The sequence below is a fragment of the Bactrocera tryoni genome, chromosome 2 (genome assembly GCF_016617805.1).
Source record: "Bactrocera tryoni isolate S06 chromosome 2, CSIRO_BtryS06_freeze2, whole genome shotgun sequence".
NCBI lineage: Eukaryota > Metazoa > Arthropoda > Insecta > Diptera > Tephritidae > Bactrocera > Bactrocera tryoni.
In genome coordinates this window covers 69810130-69824161 of record NC_052500.1, presented here as the reverse complement: position 1 = coordinate 69824161, position 14032 = coordinate 69810130, and positions in this window count along the sequence as shown.

Here is a 14032-nt window from a genome sequence, read left to right as displayed (position 1 = left end):
TTTGATTGTAAAAAATATGCCAACATTTTTAGCTGTTAATGTAATTTTTATGATACAATACATGCCGTAATATTTTATAAATGAAGTGAAAGGAACTGGTTATTTTTGGACTATATATGGAACTAGCATTCATTAAAAAAAATTAATCGAATTTGTGAAATATGTATATATATTAAGTGGATATGCGTTGACTAGTTACTTTAAAACTAGTTTTTAAACTAGTTTTCGTACTAGTTTTTTATCCGCTGATACATTTTTTCACTATTTTTTGTTAAAACAGGAATTATTTCATATGAATTTTTTAAAAAATTATAAATATTTACAAAAAGTTGTTGGTTATTGAAAGATATGGTGGTTATTTTTGAATCAATTATCGTACTTATACTCACGTAATTCAAGTTTTCTGGCAGATAATGCATATAAGTATGTGTGTACACATGCAAAATAAATGTATAGAACACTGTTAATTGATTTCAAAAAAAATTAATTTCAATATTTACATTTGAGCTATGTAGTTGTGAAGTAGTTCATTTGCTACTAGTTCGTTATTTTCAAATTTTGAATACATGTTACTATAAAAAACCGTTCAATACAAAAATGTATAAATTGTGGCAACATTAATTCAAAAATCAGAATAAAAATTAACTAGTTATTTTTGGACCAGTTCTGTTACTAGTAAACTTCATTATTTTTCTTTTTGCAGTGTATGTAATTCTAAAAAACAAAATAAATGTATAAAACACTTTTAGTTTATTTAAAAAAAAAACGTTTAAGTATTTACATTTGAACTATGTACATATGTACATAGCTGTGGAGTAGTTCATTTGCTACTAGTTCGTTATTTTCAAATTTTGAATACATGCTAAGATAAAAAACCGTTCAATATACAAAATGTATAAATTATTGCAACATTAATTTAAAAAAATCAGAATAAGCAACTAGTTAGTTTTGGACCAGTTCTGTTACTAGTTACATTCACAGTTTCTTTTTTACTTTTTGCAGTGTATGTAATTCTAACCTGATGAAATGGCACGTTTGCTTTTTAAGCCTAAAATTTTTATAAGAACCAGCGACACCTACATGAAACGCATACATAAAGTTTCTTCCATGTATGTAAATTACATATTTGAGTTGCTATAAATGTTACTGCAGATTAGTTGAAGAGATAAACAATGTTATTATATTAACTACAGCTAAATTATTAATGTTAAATGTACTTAAATAGTTTATAAATGAATTAACACTTAAACGCTGAGCAGCTGAAACAGAATTACTTAAAGTAATCTGCGAAATAGAGCATATACTTAATTAATTATATAAAAAAATATATAATTATATAAAATAATATATAATTATGTGAAATGTTACATAACTATATAAAAAGATATATAATTATATTAAAAATTAAAAAAATATGCAAAAAAGTAATGGACAAATGCAAGAAAAAAAAATAAAAAAAATAAATTTCAAAAAAATTCAAAAAAGCTGGGCAGCACGCCAAGTGATAACCGAGACAGCATAGGAATGTGTAGAAAAATAGTAAAGCGAAATAAATACATATGTAAAAGACGTTAGATTATGTATTACAAATACATATGTACATCTAAAATATCAACTATCAATTACAAGGCAGTAATTAATTAAATTAATTATATATACATATTATTTAATAAAAGCACACAGAAAGGCAATGAAAAAAGCACGCATTACAACACACGCTGTTAATTGAATTATTAATGTTAACTGTAACTGTATAGTACTTAAATGGCTTATGACATAAAAAACTAAACAAAACGCATACATACATTAAAGTGTGAAAAATTAGTAATAATGAAAGTATATAGCTTACTTAGAAAGAATAAATGCAGCTAGAAATCAATATGCGCAGTTAAAAGTACAGTAGCTCACTAACACACATGCATACATGTATGAAAATGTATGTGTAAGTGTGTGAGCCACAGTAGCATTACATACAATCCACTAGAAAATGTAGCCCACACATGTGTATGTATTTAATTTTAATTTTAACAAATTTTACTTAATTTTTTTCAATTTCTCTCATAGTACACTTGCCTTTTTCGCTTAATTTTCTCTTAAAATATGGATAAAAGTAATAAAGAATAAATAAAAATACTTGAAAATATAAAAAAGTATTTAAAAATACTTAAAAATAATAACAAAAAACAATAATTAATTAGAAATAATTTAATATAATATGTTAAGAAATAATTATAAATATTGATAAATAATTAAAAAGAATTAAATATAATTGAAAAGTAATTAAAAATTTTAATAATTAGTTAAAATAATTTAATATATTAAAAATAATTAAATATATTGACATATAATTAAAGAAAATTAAATCTTAATAAAATATTATTAAAAAAGTAATTAAAAAATTTAATAAGTAATTAAAATAATTTAATATATGAAAAAATAATTGAAAATATTGACAAATAATTAGAAAAAATTCAAAATAATTTAAAGTAATTAATTAAAATATTGTTAAATAATTAAAAATAATTTCATATATGAAAAATAATTAAAAATATTTATAAATAATTAGAAAAAATTCAAGATAATTTAAAGGAATAATTCAAAATATGATAAATAATTAAAATGTAATTAAATAAAATTGAAAAGTAATCAAAAATTTAAAGAAGTAATTAAAAATAATTTAATACATTAAAAAATAATTCATAATATTGATAAATAATTAAAAAATATTTATAATTTTAAAAAATTATTACAAAAAAACGGAATAATAATCAAAAGGAATTAAAACGTAATTGAAAAAGTATTTAAAAATAATTTTACATATTAAAAGATAATTGAAAATATTGACAAATAATTAAAAAATATTTATAAATTAATTAAAAAATATTTATAAATTAAAAATAATTACAAGAAACTGAATAATAATTAAAAAGTAATTAAAAATTTTAATAATTAATTAAAAGTAATTTAATATATGAAAATAATTGATCAACAATTAGAAAAAAATTTAAGATAATTTAAAGGACTTAATAAATAGTAAAAATTATGACAAATAATTAAAAAATACTTATAAATAAAAAAAAGATAACTACAAAAAATTATAAAATTAATTAATTATAAAATAAAATAATTACAACAAAACTATTAATTAAAGAAAAAGAAGAAGATTAATTAAAATTAAAGATAATTAAAAAAACTAAAACTTAATTAAAAAATTTTTAAAAACTATAAAAAAGTAGTTTAAAATAATTTAAAATAAATTTAACTAATTTAAAAAAATTAAAAAATATAAAATTAATTACAAAAATTTATTAAAACTATAAAACAGTAGTTTAAAATAATTTTAATTAATTAAAAAAAGCAAAAAACAATTACTAAAAATTTATAAAAAATCTATAAAATTAATTTTAACTTGTACAAATTGTATTATACTATCTTTAAAACTTAAAAACAAAATTATTATTTTTACGCTACTGCATATTGTTATCGTATTTAGTTGTATGTAGTACGTATGTATGTATATGTATGCATGTAAAACTTGATGAAGTTGAAACTATCGCAATGTATGTACGATTTGTTTATACATATGTACAACTAAACTATGAATAAAAATATTTACTTAAAATGCATAAAAAAAGACAACCCTGCATATTTACTTGAAATGTAAGCGAAGAGAAGAAAACGACAAAAAAGTAAATAAATGAAATAATGCTTTAATTCAAACGTTTTTATTATAGTAACAAATGCATTGTTATATAACATAATAAGTGTCTACCATAACTATACCAATCACATAACACCACCAGCAACAACAGGCGCAGCAAATTTTACCTTAGAAAGCACCGATTTTTTCCCATATATTATATATTTGTATACCTACATACATACATATAGTCTATATAAGTATATATAGTTATATAATACAAAGTAAAGCAGAATCAAAAAGCCACTACAAAGGGATTTACCGCTAAAGCCAGACAAATTAAAACTTTTGAAAAATTCTACAAAAATATTGAGCTAAAAATCTCTATACAAGCAAAATTGTGGGGGGTGAGTAGCTTAGCAAATTCTTAAGGCCGAGTTTACGCTGGTTTTTGACGGAATTTAAGGGACTTATTGCGGGAAAAAGGCGGAAGTAGAAGTGAAATCTTTTTTCTTGGAAAAAAATTTTTAATCTTTAAAACTTTTTTGGCAAATTTTCACAAAATTTTGCATGATACATTTTTTTTATAATTTTTTTTATATAATTTTTTGTTTTTGTAAGTTTTATTTTGTTAAATTTTTTTTTTATTTTTTATTTTTTTGAAATTTTTTCAGAGAACTTTTAAATAACTTTTGTTTGAAATAAAAAAAAATAATTGTATTTGTTTATTTCTTTTAATACATAAGAACACACAGTTATTTAAGATATTAAAATCTAAAACCAATTCTGTCAACATTTTTCAATCTTCATAGTTCGCTGCTTTAAAAAAAATTGAACTGAGGTCACCACGACCGCGACCTAAGATCTATTGCGCTTTTACTTTATCAAAAGCACTCCCAAGGACCCATTAGAGTCCTTTGCTTTACATTCTTACTCCTTTGAATCATAATTGCATTGGTCCGAACCTCTCGATAATAATGTTGATTAGATACGCAGAGAGGTCAAAATAAGCTTCAAACAAAGGTGTTGATTTTGCGGCCAAGCACTATGCTTAATATCATATACAGGCTTTGTCCGGAAAGTTTCTTCCGCCGCGACTGTACTTCGGAGCGTGCGCGCACCGACTGGATTCGGTAGTTGGCGTTCTTAACTAACGAACGAGCGATTGGTCAGTTGTCTCCGAGCAGCCGAGACAAAGAGGCAATCTTCCGAGTGGCACACGACGGCGTCTCTTCGCCCAAAAAAGGGAAGAATGAGCAAATATAAGGTAAAAATGTTGCTCATTGTCTTTTTTGACATCAAAGTCATCGTCCACCATGAATTTGGTCCTCCTGGACAAACCGTCAACGCGAAGTTATTCGTGGAATTCCTCAAGAGACTCAACCGAAGGCTCAATCTGGTCTGTCAAGACATCGCAGCCGATTGGAAGTTGCACCACGACCCGGCTCACACCGCTTTTCTTGTGAACAGCTACCTAACCAAGGACGGCATCCCAACGTTTCCGCAGCCGCCCTACAGCCTAGATGTGGCCAACCCCGAACTTTTTTTGTTTCATTGCCGAAGCATGACAAGCAGTTTGAGACGATAGAGGAGATCCAAGCAGCAAACACCTCGGATCTCAAGGCTATTCCGGAGAATGCCTTCCGTGACGCCTTCAATGCAAAAAATTCAGACGAACCTGGTACTGTTCAAGAATCTTGAAGTTATTACCATTGATGGATAGTTGGGATCGTGAAATCGGAAATTTACACCAGTAGAAGTAATGCATATTCCGATTGCACAATGATAGTGTATGGGTAACTCCGGTTCATTTTATGAGTTCTGTTGTTCTGTTACAGGGTTAAGGTTAACCGATAGCTTGAAGTAGTTATAATCTAGACAATTAATGTCAAAATCGATAGATAGATGAGGAAAGGACAATGGAAATCGAAAGTATACAGGGAACATACATCAAACGCATATGGGTTCTCAAATTTGAATCCATTTTACGCCTTCTGCTATAGGGTTTATGTTAACTAAGAGCCTTAAGTCATCATAATCAAGAAAATTCCTCTCAAAGCAGGTTATAATAGATACCGAAAACATATTGGGAATCGTAACTATACAAAGGATAAGCATTATAAATTGTGTAAGAAGCTTAACTGGTTATAGGTTCTTAAACTCGGATTAATTTTATGGGTTTGGGCAGGGTTAAGGTTAACCGCACTTGAGGTCTTCATAATCTCGGTAACTCCTCTCAAAACAGATTGATAGATGCGGAAAAGAAGAGGTGATATTGAAACTATACGAAAAATATATGTTCTATAGTAACCATAGTACCTCTTGATTCTCAAATTCGGGTTCATTTTATGGGTTCTGCTATAAAGTCTACATAAGTTAACCGACAACTTGAAGTCAACATATTATACAGAAATTTCTGGATAAATATAAAGTGAACAATGAAGAGTAGACATTTTAAATTTTTTACAGATCTTAAACGGTTCTCGGTTGTCAACCTGGGGTTCATTTTATGGATTCGGTAGCAGGGTTTAGGTTAACAGAGAGTTGAAAATTATTATAACTTACACAATTTCTCGCAAAATAGATTGAAGACCGCGGAAGAGACAATAGGTATCGAAACTTATGTATATACCAAATTTTTTTAAGAAATGGTTCTATGGAAGAACTTTTAAATTTTCAAACTCTAAGGTTTTGTAGATACTTATATATTTCCATGTACTTTAATTTCTTTTAAGTATTATTTATTATTTAATATTGTGAAAAAAGTTCTGCTGTTATTTTTCTCGCAACGCCTCTCTTTACTAAGCCACTTTGGTCCTGAAAAAAAAAGTCGGTAAGCGATCTCTGGGTGTTTCTTAAAACAGTTAAAGGTAATCGGCAAGCAAAGGCAAATATTTATTATGATTATTATTGTATTTGTATGTATAACTAACTAACTGACTATATATTAAATATAGATACTGATCATGCATATCGCTAAGTTCACCTCTGCAAGTGGGAACAAATATATACACTTGGATATAAATAAATAAAATATATTACTTTCTAAGATTTTAATGCAGCATTTGAAATTGTTACAAACTAAAAATACATGCATACATACAAAATAAAAAAAATATAATTAAAATGCCAAAAATAAGTGGATTGCATATAATATTTCTTTTGTTGGTTAGAACAAAAGGTAGGTCTATATACATATGTATATGCTTAAATCGCTTAGTGCATACAGAATTTAATTTTCTTGCTGATTTTCTAAGATTTATGTGGTGTGGTCTAAAATTTTTTTTTAACATAAAGAACTCGATACTACGCTGTTTCCCAACAGCAGCCGTTCACAGCAAGTCGGACTGACGTATGGAACAAACGGCCCTTTTGTCGAGATCTTAAATTGAAAGCGTACAAAATATAGATTGTGCACTGAACTGAAGCAGCTCGAACTTCCCAAGCGATATCGCTTCGCTCTATGCGCTCTCGAAACGTTCCACGAAGCTGCGACGTTTTTCTGTTCAGCGTTGATGCTCATTGGTAGCTCAATGGGAAAGCAAAATTGCTGTATTTAGAATGAAGAGCAACCTGAAGAGATTCAAGAGCTGTCAATTCATCCACGGTTCGGTGTGGTTTGTAAGCCAGTGGAGTCATCGGACCATATTTCTTCAAAAATGATGCCGGTGAGAGCTTAACCGTCAATGGCGATGCTTGTCGCGCCATGATAAGCGACTGTTTCAAGCCTGAAATTGCAGCTCGTGATCTCGGCGACATTTGGTGTCAACAAGACGGCGCCACTTCCCACATATCGCTTCATTCAATTAATTTATTGAGAGAACACTTCGGTGAGCAGATAATTTCACGTTTTGGGTTGGTTGATTGGCCACTAAGATTTCTTGTGAGGATATGTAAAGGCTAAAGTCTATGCGGATAATCCCACTTCGATTCGGATCTTGGAGCAAAATATCTCGCATGTCATTCGTCAGTTACCGGTCGAAATGCTCGAATGAGTCATCGAAAATTAGACTCAATGGTTGGACCATCTGAGACGTAGCCAACATCTGAAAGAGATAATCTTCAAAAAATAAATACTAAAGAATGTTCTTTCGAATAATAGTAAACATTCCGCATTAAATTTTTAAAGTTTCGATGTTTTTCCTTTAAAAAAGTAAGGAACCTTGCAGTGGATCACACTTTTCCAATAGATGGCTTTAATAATCTGTACCACGTTTTGTATAAGTATGATTGGGTTATGCTATGAGGCATTAGAAAGATCAGATTTTGTATTAAAAACTGCTCAAAGAGTTTTGTGATTGCTTGACACAGTCTTGTTTCAGCACACGGTAAAAATATACACCAACGAAGAGAAACTTCGTAATATTTTAGAGATTTACTTCGATAACATCATCGACCGAATTCCCATCTGCGAATAACAACTGATTCACAACAATTTCTGAAGCGGGCGGTTGCTGGTGCTGAAAAGTGCGTCACTTAAATCAACGGCGAAAACGGTCTTTGTCAAATGGCGATAAGCTGGTGCGCAACTAGTGGAGCCAAGATTGACAGTCAGGTAGGGAATATTTCACTAAGAGCTGCTTCCTATGGCCAACTCTTATTTCGACATTACTTCGGGGCAAAATGGAGCTGTTGCATGCCAGTTTTTACTCTCCTTGCGTCCAGAGATACCTACAGCTTTGCAGCCAGCATCAAGCTATTTGACTCGATTTCTCAGTACTTATATTGTTCTTCCTTAACATTGCTGATTACATTATTTTGAGAGCAGCGCGACACTTTGAAAGAGCCTCATCCTCCACTGCTCTGATCCTCAAAATAAACTCCTACCGTGGGCAGTTGTGAGTCATTTCGCGAGCTTCGGTCGGTGGCTGGGGTTATATTTATTTGTGTCCGCTGTTTCAGGCAGAGAGGAAGCGGTTTCTTCCGCGCTGACAGTTTAGATTGCCCTCTCGTTTTTCATCTGCGGTGGCGAACCCAGAATCCTGCTTTGCCTTCTGCCAAAGATCAAATCGTCGTCCGTTTGTACTTTTTGGTTTAGCACTGGTTTGTTGTCTTCATTATTTATATATGTACATGTTGTTGTATACGTTGTAGGGAGGCCACACGAGGGTTGACGCGAAACCTTATGGGAATTTGTATTCGGAGTCAGAACTGTAGCACTAGTCAGGACTTAAATTAAGTGAGCCTGTTCAGCCATTCTAATAGCGATGTGGCATCGACGTACTTGAAGACCTGTCATAATTTTATCGGAATGGAGGCGCCTGCGACATTACTCTGAAAGCCATTTCTGCAGGATGTCACCCTTGCTTATTGAGGTAACAGAATGTCACAGACGTCAACCCGTCTCCAAATCGTTTGTCAAAATTGTGGTCCTACTTCACTGCTTCATTCATTAAGTCGATCATTTTGCAGCTCGAACTCCGATTAGACTAAGTAGAATGTGCAAATGCTGCTGGAAAAGCCAATCTGCTGCATTTTCTCAGTCTTGAATCAAGTTTCTCACTCAACTTAGGTAAAACTACCAAAAACCGAAATATAAAAACTAGAAACTGGACTGATTCTTTAGTGAAGGCCTTTAAGTCGAAGTAGGTTAAAGCTAAGGGCATAAACCACTATCAAAACACCTATAAAGGTTTATTTTAGGTGTCAGGACCCTGCTTGATATATACATGCATATAAAGGCTAGGGCAAGTCTAACGGGCTTTGCAATTTCAAATACTCTATATAAACAATATTATTCAGTTTAAGCATCAGCGAAAGATGTTATCGTAAAATTTGTGAACCCAACGACAGCTTTTAAATTTTTTTAACTCTGTTGCAAGTCCTGCCAGATTTCAGACACCTCTCTAAAGAAATAAATATATGTAAATAATACTATTTTTTAATTACCAAGTTCACTCTGTGCTTTCGAAAGGGTTTTTTTAAATAAAATTTTCAGCAAAGTGAAGAACCCAACCATTCTTAGAATGGAGAAAAATATTAATCGACACTGCTTTACCAAATTGAGCAACTCTCGAAACAGAGCAGATTTCATACGCAGTCATACAAGGAGACTAGAAACTATAAAAGTAGCGTTCTCTCCACAATATTTGGTCCAAAATTGCACAGCGACTTCAAGCGACTGTTCTGCGGTGTTTCACATTTTGGCCGTGACTTTGGAGGCGTCGCTGCTGTTTCAATGAGCGCAACTACTGACCGAAAGACGTCGCAGGAGCCAGTTCAATTATCGCTAGTCACCGCTTAGCGCTGCTGATAGCATTAAATATGCCACCAGATGGCGTGGTAAATGTTAATGTAGGATATGGAGAGAATTTGAAATTCTCCACAATTAAATCAAGACGAAAGTTTCGTCGGTACAGCAGTAAGCGGAGCGAAAGACGAATATAGGGTGACACGTACGGAAATTAATGCAATTTAAATATAAAAGAACTATTAAACAATAAATTTTGCCTTCATAAGTTTTCTTTTGTTTGTCTCAATGGTAAGGTTTGTTTTTAGCGACAAAAAATTTTATAGATAATAATATTTTTTTAGTTGAAGAGGCACGCGAGACACATTTGCAGACAAACAAGAGAGAGGCCGAAAAACGTGAATGCGAAGAGCTTGACAAGCTGGCCGACAGGGGTAATGCTCGAAAATTCTACAAACAGATGCGGCGACAAACGGAAAGTTTCAGGAGCGGAACATATTCTTGTAGAATCCTCAGAGGTGATCCAGTGACTGATGCCCAGAGCATACTAAAATTATGAAAGGAACACTTCTTCAGCCTGCTGAATGGTAGTGAAAACATAACAGCTGGAGATGGAGAACCCGATTCTCCAATTGATGACGTGGAGTGAACTTTTCATTGCTCCACCAACCACGGTGGGGCAAACCTCCTCAACATCGCCTACAAAGCTCAATCTAGCCTATTGCGTATTAAAGCCCATCGTCAACAAACTGATTGAACCTTATCATTGTGGCTTCAGGTCTGGAAAATCAACCATTTACCAGATACTCACAATGCGCCAAATATTGTTAAAGAACTGTGAAAAAAGGATCGACACACACCACATCTTCGTCGATTTCAAAGCTGCTTCTGACATCACGACAAAGAGCCTTTATGTCGCTATGTCTGAATTTGGTATCTGAAAACTAATAGGGCAGAGTAAACTGACGTTAAGTAATACCAAAAGCTCCGTCAGGATCAGGAAGGAGCCAACGAGGTTTTAGACAAGGCGACTCCTTATCGTGCGACTTTTCAATCTCCCAACTCACTGTTGACAGTCATAACTACGAAGTCGTAGATAATTTCGTCTATTTGGAACCACCATTACACCAACAACAACGTTAGCCTCAAAATTCAATGCAGAATAACACTTGTCAACAGGTGCTACTTCGAACTGAGTAAGCAACGACGAACTCGACGAACAAATACCAAACTTTATAAGTCACTCTTTATTACCGTCGTGCTATATGGTGCAGAGGACGATGAGAACATCTGATGAATCGGCATCGACGAAAATCGCATTCCATGGAACGATGAGCTGTTCGAAATCTATGACGACATTGACATAGTTCATCGAATTAAGAGACAGCGACTTCGTTGGGTAGCTCCTGTCGTCCGAATGGAGGAAAACACTCCAGCTCTGAAAGTATTCGACACAGTACCCGCTGGGGGAAGCAAAGGAATAGAAAAAATATTTCTTTAAAAAATGAATAATAGCTTGATCAAATATTGTTGACAAATATACATACATTCATGCATATGTCGTTGCAGATCTGACCATTAGCATCCATCAACATTGCTCTATAAATATCTACATTGCATACATTTGACATTTGTGTGCTTAACTCGAGTAAACATAAGTCAGCAATAGCGCTGAGCCAATGTCGCCGGTGTTGCCGGGCCTTGAAGGCAACAAAAACAGCGGCCAAAACAAGAGCAAAAACGAAAACAGTATATCACCGAACTTAACGCCAATGCTCAGCTCAACAACAATTGACTGGATTCCTGTTTACTTGCTTGGCTTAGGTCCAAAGCGGGTCAAATTTATTCAACAGCAATGAAGAACGTCGTCGTCGCCTATACACCCGCACAGCTTTCCACTCTTTCGGTGGTTGGTGACGACGGGCTAGCTACCGCAACTGATTGCCTGCCTTGGCTGCCGTAAAATGGCGACACGAGCCATTCGTTAGCAGGATGTCAAGTACAACAATAACAACCATAACGTAAATAAACAACAATAGCTGATCATCAAATGGGCAATGAAGAAAGCCAGTCAGACGCAAAGACAGGAAAGAAGAGCACTAAACAGTTACTGTTGATTGTTGCGGCGCTTCCGTTTGGCGACAATCTTGTTAATGCAGGAGTTGCAATAGATGAAACATGAGAGCGGAAGATTGTAAGGATATTTCTAAATTATGAAGATTGTTCATATGTGTTTGGTAGTTGCCAACGGTTGTTTTAAGAATTAGAAATATAAATATATAATTAGTAATTCTACTGTTTAGGATGACCGACTAGTTGCAGCTGAGGACATGTTCTCAACCGCTGACGATATATAGTTGAACTTTTATGAGAAACCCAATGCTATGGTTGGCAGATTTCCGTGGTCTGTGGAAAGGAACTTCGACTAAGTGGCAACGACGGCAACTCATCGTACACAGAAATCATTCTTGAAGTAATCTGAATGAGGTACAGTCGTCTCCTAGGTACATTAAAAAGCATTCCTACACTACGTTGGCAACTTTGCAAGCCTTACAGATCAGACTCTGAACACAGCTGTCTTCAGACAAGCACTGAAGGTCATTCACCGTGGATCTATTAACACATTCACCAACTCCTTACCAGTGTATGGCGTTCTTGGAGTTCATTTACTAGCAGAAGAAGAGCTCAAGTCGATTCGCATATTGTAATAGGATTGAGTCTTACTTCTACTTAAACAGCTCGTTTTCTGGAATTTCCGTTAAGTGACTTCTATGACAAGTAGCTTGCGCCTTGCTGGGTCTAGATGACCGCTAAAACAAGAATAACATGGTAAAAATAAGTCTTCTTGAAACTCATTAGCTCCAATCCTTGTGTCTATAAAACTTTCACTTATCCAGAATAGACCCCGATATACCAGATAGGTTTAAACATGACGCTAACCATCTTCTTGCTTGCTCCATCAAACCAACTCATCTAACAACTTTGGTTTGATCACATCGAAACAGTTATTCTCCTGAGCCTCCTGATAGGTATTAGCGATTTCCGGTTATTCAAACAACGAACCCTCTGTCGATATGATTCTTGGGACTAATTATCTCAAGTATGTTTTATTATGAATGTAATATACTATATAAAGCCTAGGATTTTCCGAATTCTCCTTCCTAACAAGTCTCTTTATATTTTGACTATCATAGGAATTAAGGAACATCTTCAGTTAAGCTTTAATTATGAGCAAGTTGTCTATTAGAGGGTCTCAAGAACCTGTCATTGATCACCGAATTACCAAAAAAAGACAGAATATGTCTTGTCGAGAAGTCACAGTTGATCAGTGAAGCTAAACCCAGAGGATTAGCACTTTTAATGAGTCTTCCAAATGTACAAATTGAGTGTAATGTACTATTGCCAAAGTACAGAGTCCTTCGGGCGTTACAAACTTCAGACATGCACTGACCGCCATTAACACCTTTACCGACGCCCTCTCAGCGAATGGCGTACTTGGATTTAAACCACCACCCATTGCAGTCGAAGAGCTCGAGTTTTCGCGAGAATCGAGAATGACCATTGCGCAGCTTTGTTCTGGATACTGCAGCAGGTTAAAGTCCTACTTATCCAAAACATACCCGGACATATCAAACATATGTCCAGCGTACAATGAGTTCCCACATGACACTAACCACCTCTTTGCATGCCTTGCTAACCCTACACATCTGACATCTCTCTTCCTATGGTCCGGCCCCGTCGAAACAACACGTTTTCTGAGCCTACCATTGGATGACCCCGATGACAACTTATCTAATCCTTACCATCCTAAAGGGGATTAGATAACCGTTACAAGAACAACAACAACAGTCTACCAAATGAATGTAGACACTTCAGAAATGACAGATAATTTTAGTGGAAAAAGAAAGAGGCATTTTTGAATTGGAAAAGAAAAGTTTTGAAAGACTTGGTTAAGCTTGGTATTTCGTATAGGAACCGAGTTGCAAAGGTTTAAAACAATGAACAGAAGGGTGTGGGTCCTGTTAAATTACTTACTCGGTTATCAAAAGACAAACAAAAAATCTTAATCTATTTTTTGGTACAAAATTGTTTTGTCTTCGTTTTCGAGAAATTCGCATAACCCTTCATAACTAAAGCTATTCAGAACTTATAAGCTTCCAATGTACAGCTATACAACAACTTCTCTTTCTCTAACAGTACAT